The sequence below is a fragment of the Capsicum annuum genome, unplaced genomic scaffold (assembly GCF_002878395.1).
Source record: "Capsicum annuum cultivar UCD-10X-F1 unplaced genomic scaffold, UCD10Xv1.1 ctg2014, whole genome shotgun sequence".
NCBI lineage: Eukaryota > Viridiplantae > Streptophyta > Magnoliopsida > Solanales > Solanaceae > Capsicum > Capsicum annuum.
In genome coordinates this window covers 613563-624421 of record NW_025826022.1, presented here as the reverse complement: position 1 = coordinate 624421, position 10859 = coordinate 613563, and positions in this window count along the sequence as shown.

The window sequence follows — 10859 nt, the reverse complement described above, 5'->3', positions numbered from 1 at the left end:
AACCCATAGATGGGCTAGGAAGAATAAGGTGCGTGCAAATGGATCCATTATCATACGTGTGGAATTTAAGTATGTATTACTGATAAGGTTATCGGGACAATACACACAAAGTACAATGTTTTTGTGAATGCAGTTTTTAACCAATTAGGCATTGATCATTCAAACAAGATCTTGCATTATACCATTAAGTTTTATGGGTTCAAAATTGATAAGGCTGAGGACCTCATAAAGATGGTGCAGATACCCTGTTACGAATTACTGACGGTTGGTACTCGTGTTTATACGTGTCAAGTTTTGAGAAGAGATCAATATTTTTCGTCACTGTAGACAACCAATAGCGATTGGACTTAACTTTAAGTGTGCATTGGACCCTTAGAGGGCCCTCAAAGCCTCGCACTGCATCAAACAAGAATGGAAAACCAATAAGTTATTGCCCTGGCCAAAATTTATATGATTGGGTTGCTCGCTCGGGGTGATGATTATATGCCAGAAAGTACGGTAGGAGAATATTTTCGAGGGAAAATGGGTTGTTGATGGAAGACTATATCATCTGAGAGCTAATTAAAGAAGAGACACAGGGTAGAAAGTAACTTCTAACGAATCTGGCCGATGGAATTATTTTAACAGATGCAAAATCTGAATCAAGTACAAATATGATAGTGTATCCGGTAATGTAATTTCATCTGTTGTGTCTCTGAAAGAAAAACAATGTAGATGGATACTTTTCTAGGGAGCTGTATGGTCGTTATTATCACCTAGGTAGAAAATAGGAGAAGATCAACAAAGAAGCCTCACGGGCATCGAGGGTAGAAAGGATGTTCAGCAAGTCTAGAAAACTTACGCCAACAACAACTACAGTGAAAATAAGGAAACTAAGAGAAGGCGGTAATTTCTGAATTTTAAATTTCATCCTATCTTTTTGTTTGTATTTCTGATCGGGTCCATTTTCGTCAACCTGATCGGAACCAAAAACAAGATTGAAAGGCAAATAGAGTATCATTGTTTCCTTACCAATATGGTTATAATTGATTGTGTTTTCTTGCCTTGACATGCTTTCAACATTACTTGGAGAAGATTAGATGCTTGCTGTAGTATGTGAATCCCGATAAATTTCAAGCTTGCCTTCAGCTTGTTGATTCTGTATTCAAGCTGGTCGTTACCATCTTCGAAGTTAGTAAGAAGTTCCTCATATTTTGTGAGCTTGATCAGGAACACTATCTTCAAAGTTATGGCATTCTAGAAGCCCTTCAAAACACTTTCTCTTCAAAAAATTTAAAGGATACATGAAGGGTCGCTGTGTTTAGTTTAGGTCAAAATATGTTGATGCACTTTGAAGATGTGGTCCCAACAGTTGAACAACACAGTTTTATCGAGCCTTACTCCATGCATCTTGCTCAACCAATTTGATAAATTAGTGAGCATGGAGTTACGTAGCATGTGATTTAAACCTACTCTACCAAGTCTATCAAACGTTATGTAACTCCCAGCTCATTACTCTATCAAAATAATATGCTCGAGTTAGTGCTTATAGAAAAAAGCCCAATCTGTCAGCCTTTCAACTGTTCACTCTTCTTCAATATAGATGACAAGATATCTGCTATGCAAAAGTCTACACCATTGCCAAACATGATTTCCTGGGAACATGTCTGGCGACGGTGTAGACTTTTTGCATAGCAGATATCTTATCATCTATATTGGAGAAGAGCAATCAGCAGAAAGTCTGAGAGATTGAGCTCATTCGATTTGTGCACTAACTCGGTCATATTTTTTTATAGAGTAATGAGCTTAGAGTTACATAACATTTGATAGGCTTCATAGAGCCGGTTTAGATCATACATTACGTAAATCTATGCTTACTAATTTATCAAATTGGTTGAGCAAGTTGTATGGAGTAACGCTAGATAAAAGTGTGTTGTTCAACTTTTGGGACCACATCTTCAATGTGGATCAATATATTTTGACCTAAAATAAACACAGAGACCCTCCATGTATCCTTTAAGTCTTCTAAAGAAAGTGTTCTGAAGGGCTTCTAGAATGCCATAACTTTGAAGGTAGTGTTCCTGATCGAGCTCAGAAGAGACGCGGAACTCTTTACCAACTTTGAAGAGGGCAATGATCAGCTTGAATACGGAATCAACAAGCTGGAGGCAAGCTTGAAAATTATTGGGATTCACATACTACAGCAAGCATCTGATCTTCTCCAAGGAATGTTGAAAGCATGTCAAGGCAAGAAAATACAATCAATTGTAACCATATTGCTAACGAAGAAATGATACTCTATTTGCCATTCAATCTCATTTATGGTTTCGATCAGGTCAACGATAGTGGACCTGATCGAAAACATAAACAAGAAGGCATGGGATGAAATTTAAAATTCAAAAATTTTCCACCTTCACTTAGATTCCTTATTTTAACTGTAGTTGCTGTTGGTATAAGTTTTCTAGACTTGCTGTACATCATTTCTACCCTCGATACCCATGAGTCTTCTTTGTTATTCTTTTCCTATTTTATATCTAGGTGATAATCCCGACCACGCAGCTCCCTAGCAAAGTGTCCATCTGCATTTTTTTCTTTCAGAGACACAACAGATAAAATTACATTATCGAATACACTTTCATATTTGCACTTGATTCAGATCTCGCATCTGTTAAGATAATTCCACCGGCCAGATTCGTTAGAAGTTACTTTCTACCATATGTCTCTTCTTCAATTAGCTCTCAGATGATATAGTCTTCCATCAACCACCCATTTTCCTTCACAAGCATTCTCCTACCGCACATTCTGGCATAAAATCATCATCCCGAGCGAGCAACCCAGCCATATAAATTTTGGCCAGGGCAATAAATATATTGGTTTTTCGTTCCTATTAGATGCAGTGCTAAGCTTTGAAGGCCCTCTAAGGGTCCAATGCGCCCTAAAAGTTAGTCCAATCGCTATTGAATCTCTTTACAATGACACAAAAATTAGATCCCTTCATAATGCTTGACAAATAAATATGAGCAACAACCGACATTAATTCTTAACAAGCTATCAGAACTATATTTATAGTCCCTCAGCCTTATCAGTTCGGACCTACCAAACTTAACTCTAAAATTGTAGACATCTTATTTGAACGATTTATGACTAATCAGTAAACACATCATTCACAAAATCAGTGCACTCTATGTATGTTTCCATGATAACATTATCAGTAATACATACCTCCCACATATGAAGTGGTTCCATCTACAAGCATCTTATTCCTCTGATCCCATCTTTACTACAGCCTCTTGAGATAGTCCATCAAAATTTGATCAACTGTCAGTTCCTTATATCCACAAAGAAGAGGAAAAAAATTGATGTCACAAAAAAAAATATTATCCATCTGTTGCATTAGATGTAGAGTCTATTGCAACAGATGTGGAGTGTGTTGTAACAGATTTAAAGTTTGTTGCAAAAGATGTGGAGTCTGTTGCAACAGATGTGGAGTCTGTTGCAACAGATATAGAGTCTGATGGAATACATCAAATGAGCCTTTCTTGTGGTTTTATTTGTTCCAACAGTTTCTCTATTTATTTCAACATCAACAACAGCATAAACATCAACAAAAAAGAAACAACATTTGTTCCAACAACATCATCAACAACAAAGAAGCAACATTCTTTGTCCCAGGACCATCAACAACACCACAAGTTCCAACAATGCCAACCCCACCAACAACATCAATAACTACATCAACAATAATAAAACAAACAAAATACATATAAAAAAATGATACTGCCAACAAGGCTTTTAAACTTCTCCCAACAGATGATTTTTTTCTTATATTATAATAAAAATTCTCGAATTATTTATTCAAAACTTATAAGTTTCTTTAAAAAATTTTAATAAATATGATATGGGTAAATAGTAATTAAATAAAAAACAGATGTAAATAACATGCAAAGAAGAAGATGAGAATGAAAGAGCAATAATGAACCATACCTTAATATCATAAAGGGGATCAAAACAAAAATTTAAGTTGAGGAAAGATATGGATGGGTTTAGATACAAAAAGATCTTTATGAGAAGAGAAGAGAAAAGAGATAAAAAAAAGGTTGTGACCCTAAAGAGGAGAGAGAAAAAAAGAAGAGTTGAATAAAATAAACTGCAGCTGAAGGAAGAGATGAGATAATTTCTATAGATGTATTGTGTACGTAGACATGGTGGTTTTCAATATTTATTTATTAATATTCATTAATCTCATTAATAACTTGAGGGGCACGAGGAGGACTAAGACTAGTAACATTGAAAAGACAAGACAAGACTGCTCAATAAACTCACTTTTGAGATATCCAAGAAACATTTTTTACCGCCTTTAGTAGTAAGTACTACTACTTGATATTATCTACTCGGGCCAGAAGCTTCTTGATTTATAATTAAAAAAAGATAAAAAGATCTTCAAACAGATATATCATCTATTGCAACATATATAAATATCTATTTAGAAATCTGAACAGCTCAGTCATCTGTTACAACAGATATAAATATTTGTTTAAAAATCTCAAAAGCTCAGTCATCTGTGACAACAAATGAAAATATTCATTCGATAATTAATAAAATTAGATATGTCATCTATTAAAATAGATATAAATATTTTTTTGAAAATTTCCAACAACTCAGTCATCTGTCACAACAGATGCAAATATCTATTTGATAATTAAATCAGATATGTTATCTATTGCAACATATATGTACCTGTTTAAAAATTTTCAATAGCTTAGTCGTTTGTTGCAACAGAGTTCATAGAAATTGATTTAGGTGGATCTAGGGATGAATGAATGAGCTCGTAGGTTCAACTACAAATCCAATTGAGTCTTTGCAATTGCATGGCATTGGTATTACGTTCATACTAAATCGAGATCGATCGATCACTATGAGTTGAAATGAGTTTTCATCAACTCAATGTTAGGATAGTGATAGTACCTAAGTTGATTTAGGTGGAACTACGGATAAATGAGTGAGCTCTCAGGGTCAACTATAAATCCAATCGAGTCTTTACAATTGCATGGCATTGGTATTATATTCATCTCGACCCGAGTCATTGATCGATCACTCTGAGTTTAAATAAGTTCTCATCAACTCAATGTTAGGATAGTGATAGTACCTAAGTTGATTTAGGTTGAACTAGGGATGAATAAGGGAGCTCGCAGGGTCAACTACAAGTCCAATAAAGTCTTTGCAATTGCATAGAATTGGTATTACATTCATCCCGACCAGAGACGTCGATGGATCACTCTGAGTTCAAATGAGTTCTCATCAACTCAATGTTTGGATACTGATAGTACCTAAGTTTGTTTAGCTGGAACTACAAATAAATAAGTGAGCTCTCAGGGTCAACTACAAATCAAATCAAGTCTTTGCAATTGCATGGCGTTGGTATTACGTTCATCCTGACCCGAGTCGTCGATCGATCACTTTGAGTTGAAATGAGTTCTCATCAACTCAATGTTAGGATAGTGATAGTACCTAATTTAATTTATGTAGAACTAGGGATAAATGAGTGAGCTCTCAGGGTCAACTACAAATCCAATTAAGTCTTTGTAAATACATAGCGTTAGTATTGCATACATCCCAACCCGAGTCATCGATTGATCACTCTGTGTTGAAATGAGTTCCTATCAACTTAATGTTAGGATAGTGAAAGTACCTAAGTTGATTTAGGGGGAACTAGGGATGAATTATTGATCTCACAGGGTCAACTACAAATCCAATCGAGTCTTTCCAATTGCATGGCATAGGTATTGCCTTCATCCCGACCCGAGTCATTGATCGATCACTTTGAGTTGAAATGAGTTCTTATCAACTCATTGTTAAGATAGTGATAGTACCTAAGTTGATTTAGGTGGAACTATGGATGAATAAATGAGTTCTAAAGGTCAACTACAAATCCAATTGAGTCTTTGCAATTGCATGGCATTGGTATTGCATTCATCCCGACCTGAGTCATTGATCGATCACTCTCTGTTGAAATGAGTTCTCATTAACTCAATGTTACGATAGTGATAGTACCTAAGTTGATTTAGGTTGAACTAGGGATGAATAAGGGAGCTCACAGGGTCAACTACAAGTCCAATAAAGTCTTTGCAATTGCATAGAATTGGTATTACATTCATCCCGACCAGAGTCGTCGATCGATCACTCTGAGTTCAAATGAGTTCTCATTAAGTCAATGTTTGGATACTGATAGTACTTAAGTTTGTTTAGGTGGAACTATTAATGAATAAGTGAGCTCTTAGGGTCAACTACAAATCAAATCGAGTCTTTGCAATTGCATGGCGTTGGTATTACGTTCATCCCGACCCGAGTTATTGATCGTTCACTTTGAGTTGAAATGAGTTCTCATCAACTCAATGTTAGGATAGTTATAGTACCTAATTTGATTTACGTGGAACTAGGATGAATGAGTGAGCTCTCAGGGTCAACTACAAATTCAATCGAGTCTTTGCAAATACATGGCGTTAGTATTGCTTACATCCCAACCCGAGTCATCGATTGATCACTATGTGTTGAAATGAGTTCTCATCAACTCAATATTAGGATAGTGAAAGTACCTAAGTTGATTTAGGTGGAACTAGGGATGAATTAGTGATCTCACAGGGTCAACTACAAATCCAATCGAGTCTTTCCAATTGCATAGCGTTGGTATTGCATTCATCCCGACCCGAGTCATTGCTCGATCACTTTGAGTTGAAATGAGTTCTTATCAACTCAATGTTAGGATAGTGATAGTACCTAAGTTGATTTAGGTGGAACTATGGATGAATGAATGAGTTCGCAAGGACAACTACAAATCCAATTGAGTCTTTGCAATTGCATGGCATTGGTAATGCATTCATCCCGACCTTAGTCATTGATCGATCACTCTCTGTTGAAATGAGTTCTCATCAACTCAATTTTAGGATAGTAATAGTACCTAAGTTGATTTAGGTGGAACTAAGGATGAATGAGTGAGCTCGCAGGGTCAACTATAAAGCCAATTAAGTCTTTGCAATTGCTTGGCGTTGGTATTGCGTTCATCCTAACCCGAGTCGTTGATCGATCACTCTGAGTTGAAATGACTTCTCATCAAATTAATTTTAGGATAGTGATAGTACCTAAGTTGATTTAGGTGGAACTAGGGATGAATGAAGAAGCTCGCAGGGTCAACTATAAATCAAATCGTGTCTTTGTAATTGCATGGCGTTGGTATTGCGTTCATCCCCACCCGAGTCATCGATCGATAACTCTGAGTAGAAATGAGTTCTCATCAACTCAATGTTTTAAAAACTATATCTTTTAAAATTTTTAAAATTAATTAAGATCAATTCGGACAAAATTTGCAATTTCAAAACTTATCATTCTTTTCCAAAATTACAAATCAACCCATATAAATCATCCATTTGCGTGAAAAACTTTTTATTTCAAATCTTAAGTTCTCTCTCTTCTCTCTCTCTTGGGGTGTCCTCTCTCTCTCAGCAATACAAATAATACAAATAACAACTACTCAACATATTGCTCAACCCTTCAAAACAGGTCAATTTTCTTCCCATTTACGACTACATATAGTTGTTTTTTTGACTTTATTCCTGCTTGAATCCATTGTTTTCTCTATCTTTACATGTAACAAAGTTCGGGAAGAGTTCTATATTTGTTCTTTATTCTAAAAAATAGGGCTTTTTAGTTAATGATAAGAAAAATACTTTTAGTTGTATTATCTTTGAGAGTGGTTTAACAATTTTGAGTTTTGATGCTAAAAGGTAGGAAGCACCCAAGAAAACCCTAGTTTTTCTCTCAGTGTTTTGTTGACTATCGTGGTATTGTTGGATAGTATTTGTGGTGTTATTGGTGGCTGTTGTTGGTGGTGTTGGTATTTGTGTTTTTTGGTGGTGGTATCGGTGGTCTTGGTGTTGGTATTGGTGGCATTAGTGGTGGTATTGGTGGCATTAGTCGTGGCATTGATTGTGGTGGTGGTGGTCCATCTGTTGCAACGGGTGGAGATCTGTTGGGAGATATTAAATAGGTCTTCAAATAGATTCCCCATCTGTTCCAACTGATGGGTTATCCGTTGGAGTATTTTCTTGTAATATGGTAGAGAATATATTATTGAAATTTCTCCACCTGTTGCAATAGGTGGAATATCTGTAGGGAGATATTAAATAGGCCTTCAAACATATTCGGGTTCCCCATCTGTTCCAATTGATGGGTTGTCCATTGGAGTGTTTTTTTTTGTTATGTGGTAAAAATAATTTATTGAAATTTTTCTCACCTTTTTTAAAAAAATTATGCAGACATCAAATGCAATGTATTTTTTGTTTTTCTTTTGTTTGTAGTTAAAAGATGTCTCCCAAAAGAAAAGAAACAGAAAGTGAAGAAAGTGGATCAACTTCCTATCACCAAACAAAAAAGGCTAGAGTACAGATAGATTCAGAGAAACTTCTAGAACAATCTCAGTCAGGGCAAAATGAATCTGAGGAAAGTGATAACTCCTCCTCACCAATAGGGCATGAAATAATATCGAAATTCCAGCATGATTATATCAAAACCATTAGTATTGACAAGTTTGGAGTTGCAATGCTGATGAATAACCCTAATACAGTATTTGGTGATCTTGTTCTTAAATGTTAGTTGGGGAAACCTTTTGACGAACTTAGGAGTATTATGAAGAAGGAAAACATAGATGGACCTTATAAGAAGAGCTGCTTTGCACACTTTCTTGAGTTGTCTGGGCCCCGCCCTCTTCATTTCCCAATGATCATGGTATATGGCCTTCTCAAGCGTAGGATTATGTATGCGAGGGATGATGGAGGTCCGAAGAAGGGCGGAAATAAGATGGATGAAGTTTTGATCAACTACTGTGGCATGCTGGTTTTTCTTAGATTGAAAGAGTTTGACATTGTGATAAGCTTGAGATGTGATCGTCCAGAAGAACCTGCCATCAAGAAAACACCCCATAAATGCAAGGTAAAAAATGATGGGTTGTTGGGCATTGTTGGACCTAGCTACAAAGTGAAGGATTTGATAGCGGATCTCAAGAAGAAAGACATACCAAAGCACCACAGCAAGAAATTGTGCTTAGTTTGTTTGTCTATTCCGTTTTATTGGCAAGAGACGTTAAGAAAGTAATAGAACGTGATTTTTTAGCACTTGATGATGATTTTGGGAGATTCAACGATTATCCCTAGGGCTATGACAGCTACTACTTGACTGTCAAATATTTACTGAAAGAGCCAAAGCCAAAGACGACCATATTATACGGCATTCCTTGGGTTTTCATGGTAAAATTGATCAATATTTTTACTCATTCATTAATTTATATTGAATATACTTGTGACTTTTTTTTTCTTGCTTCCTGTTTACAATTTTTAGTCTTGGGCATGTGAAGCCATTCCTCCCCTCCGAAAGTATTTCACTAATTACCCAGATAAGGTTTCTCATCCAAGGATCCTTAGGTGGTTGGCTGTAGTAGAGAGCAACAAAAAAAATATTAACGAGGCTGATCTCTTTAACCCTCTAGATGATGTAGTACATCTTCTTTCAACTAAAATATTTCTTCTCAAAGAAAGATCAAAAACAAATGTTCCATCTATTGCAAGAGATTACCCATCAACTGTAACTAGTACAATGGGTAATATGTTGCAACAGACGATCCATATTTCGCAACAAATTAACCATATATTGCTCTGTTCTCTGAACCCTACTCAATAGATTACCCATCTACTGTAAATTATACAACAGATGGGTATTCTGATGCAACATATTATCAATCTGTTTTAACATACAGATCAGCTGTTGCGGTAGGTAGATCATCTGTTGTATAAGTTGGATGTGTTAACATAACCCGAGCCCCATGTAACCCAACTGACTGCAAATTATTATTATATGATTTAAATTCCTCCTGTCATTTTTATAGGTTGTCGTCCTTGGATAGTTCCTACCATTGATGAGCTGGGGATGACTTCTTTTCTTACTCTGGGTCTTGTTGATACAAAATAAGACCCAATGGTGGAGTTAATAAAGAAGGAATTAGATGGACAAACATCCATAAGAAGAGCAGTTAGGCAAGGTCAGTCTAATGTTGAAGCTCTTCAAGACCTAACTCAAACTGCAACAGATCCGGGTGCTTCTTCTGGGGATGTTGCTGGTGGAGCTGTTTGTGATGGTGGCATCCATCCTGTTTCTGCTTCTGCTGCCAGTCATGATTATAAGCATGTTGGTGCTCAGCAAAAAATAAATATGTTTGAAAAAACCTCTTGCACAGGTCCTTTCTCTTACCCCTACACCAGTCCCTCCTACCCTTATAATGGTCCCTCTCACCCCTTCTCACCCTCATGTTCTCATTGCAAATGCAAAGTGTGCAAGGACAAAGAGGATAAACTCCTCGACAAGATAGAGACTATTGTTGAAGCTACTGAGGAGTTGAAATCTAAGAGGAGTGTCATACCATCCAATAAGGTGAGGGAGCCATGCACTCTTACAGTGGAGGTTAGGAGGAAGAGAATAAAAATTAGACAAATTCTCTCCGTTCTGAAATCAGCAAAAAATGCAACTCCCCCCGCACCAATAGTGTTGAAATTTAGGGGCCACCGAAGATGGTGAACATATTTGCGGCGCTTGGCAAGGAGAAGAAGAAGGAACTGGAAGAATTCATCAAGATAAAGGTTCAAAAAGAATACACCATGCATTCATTTGCCTCCAAAGAATTCTCGAATATGACAAATATGTGCATGTGGTACGAGGACAAGGTAAGTTTACTTTTGCTAACCTACTACCCTTCCAATCTATTCCATGAAGAAGAATCTACGCAGAAGATGTGTAATCTGTTGAAAAAGCTTGGTATTCTATTGCAACATAATACACAT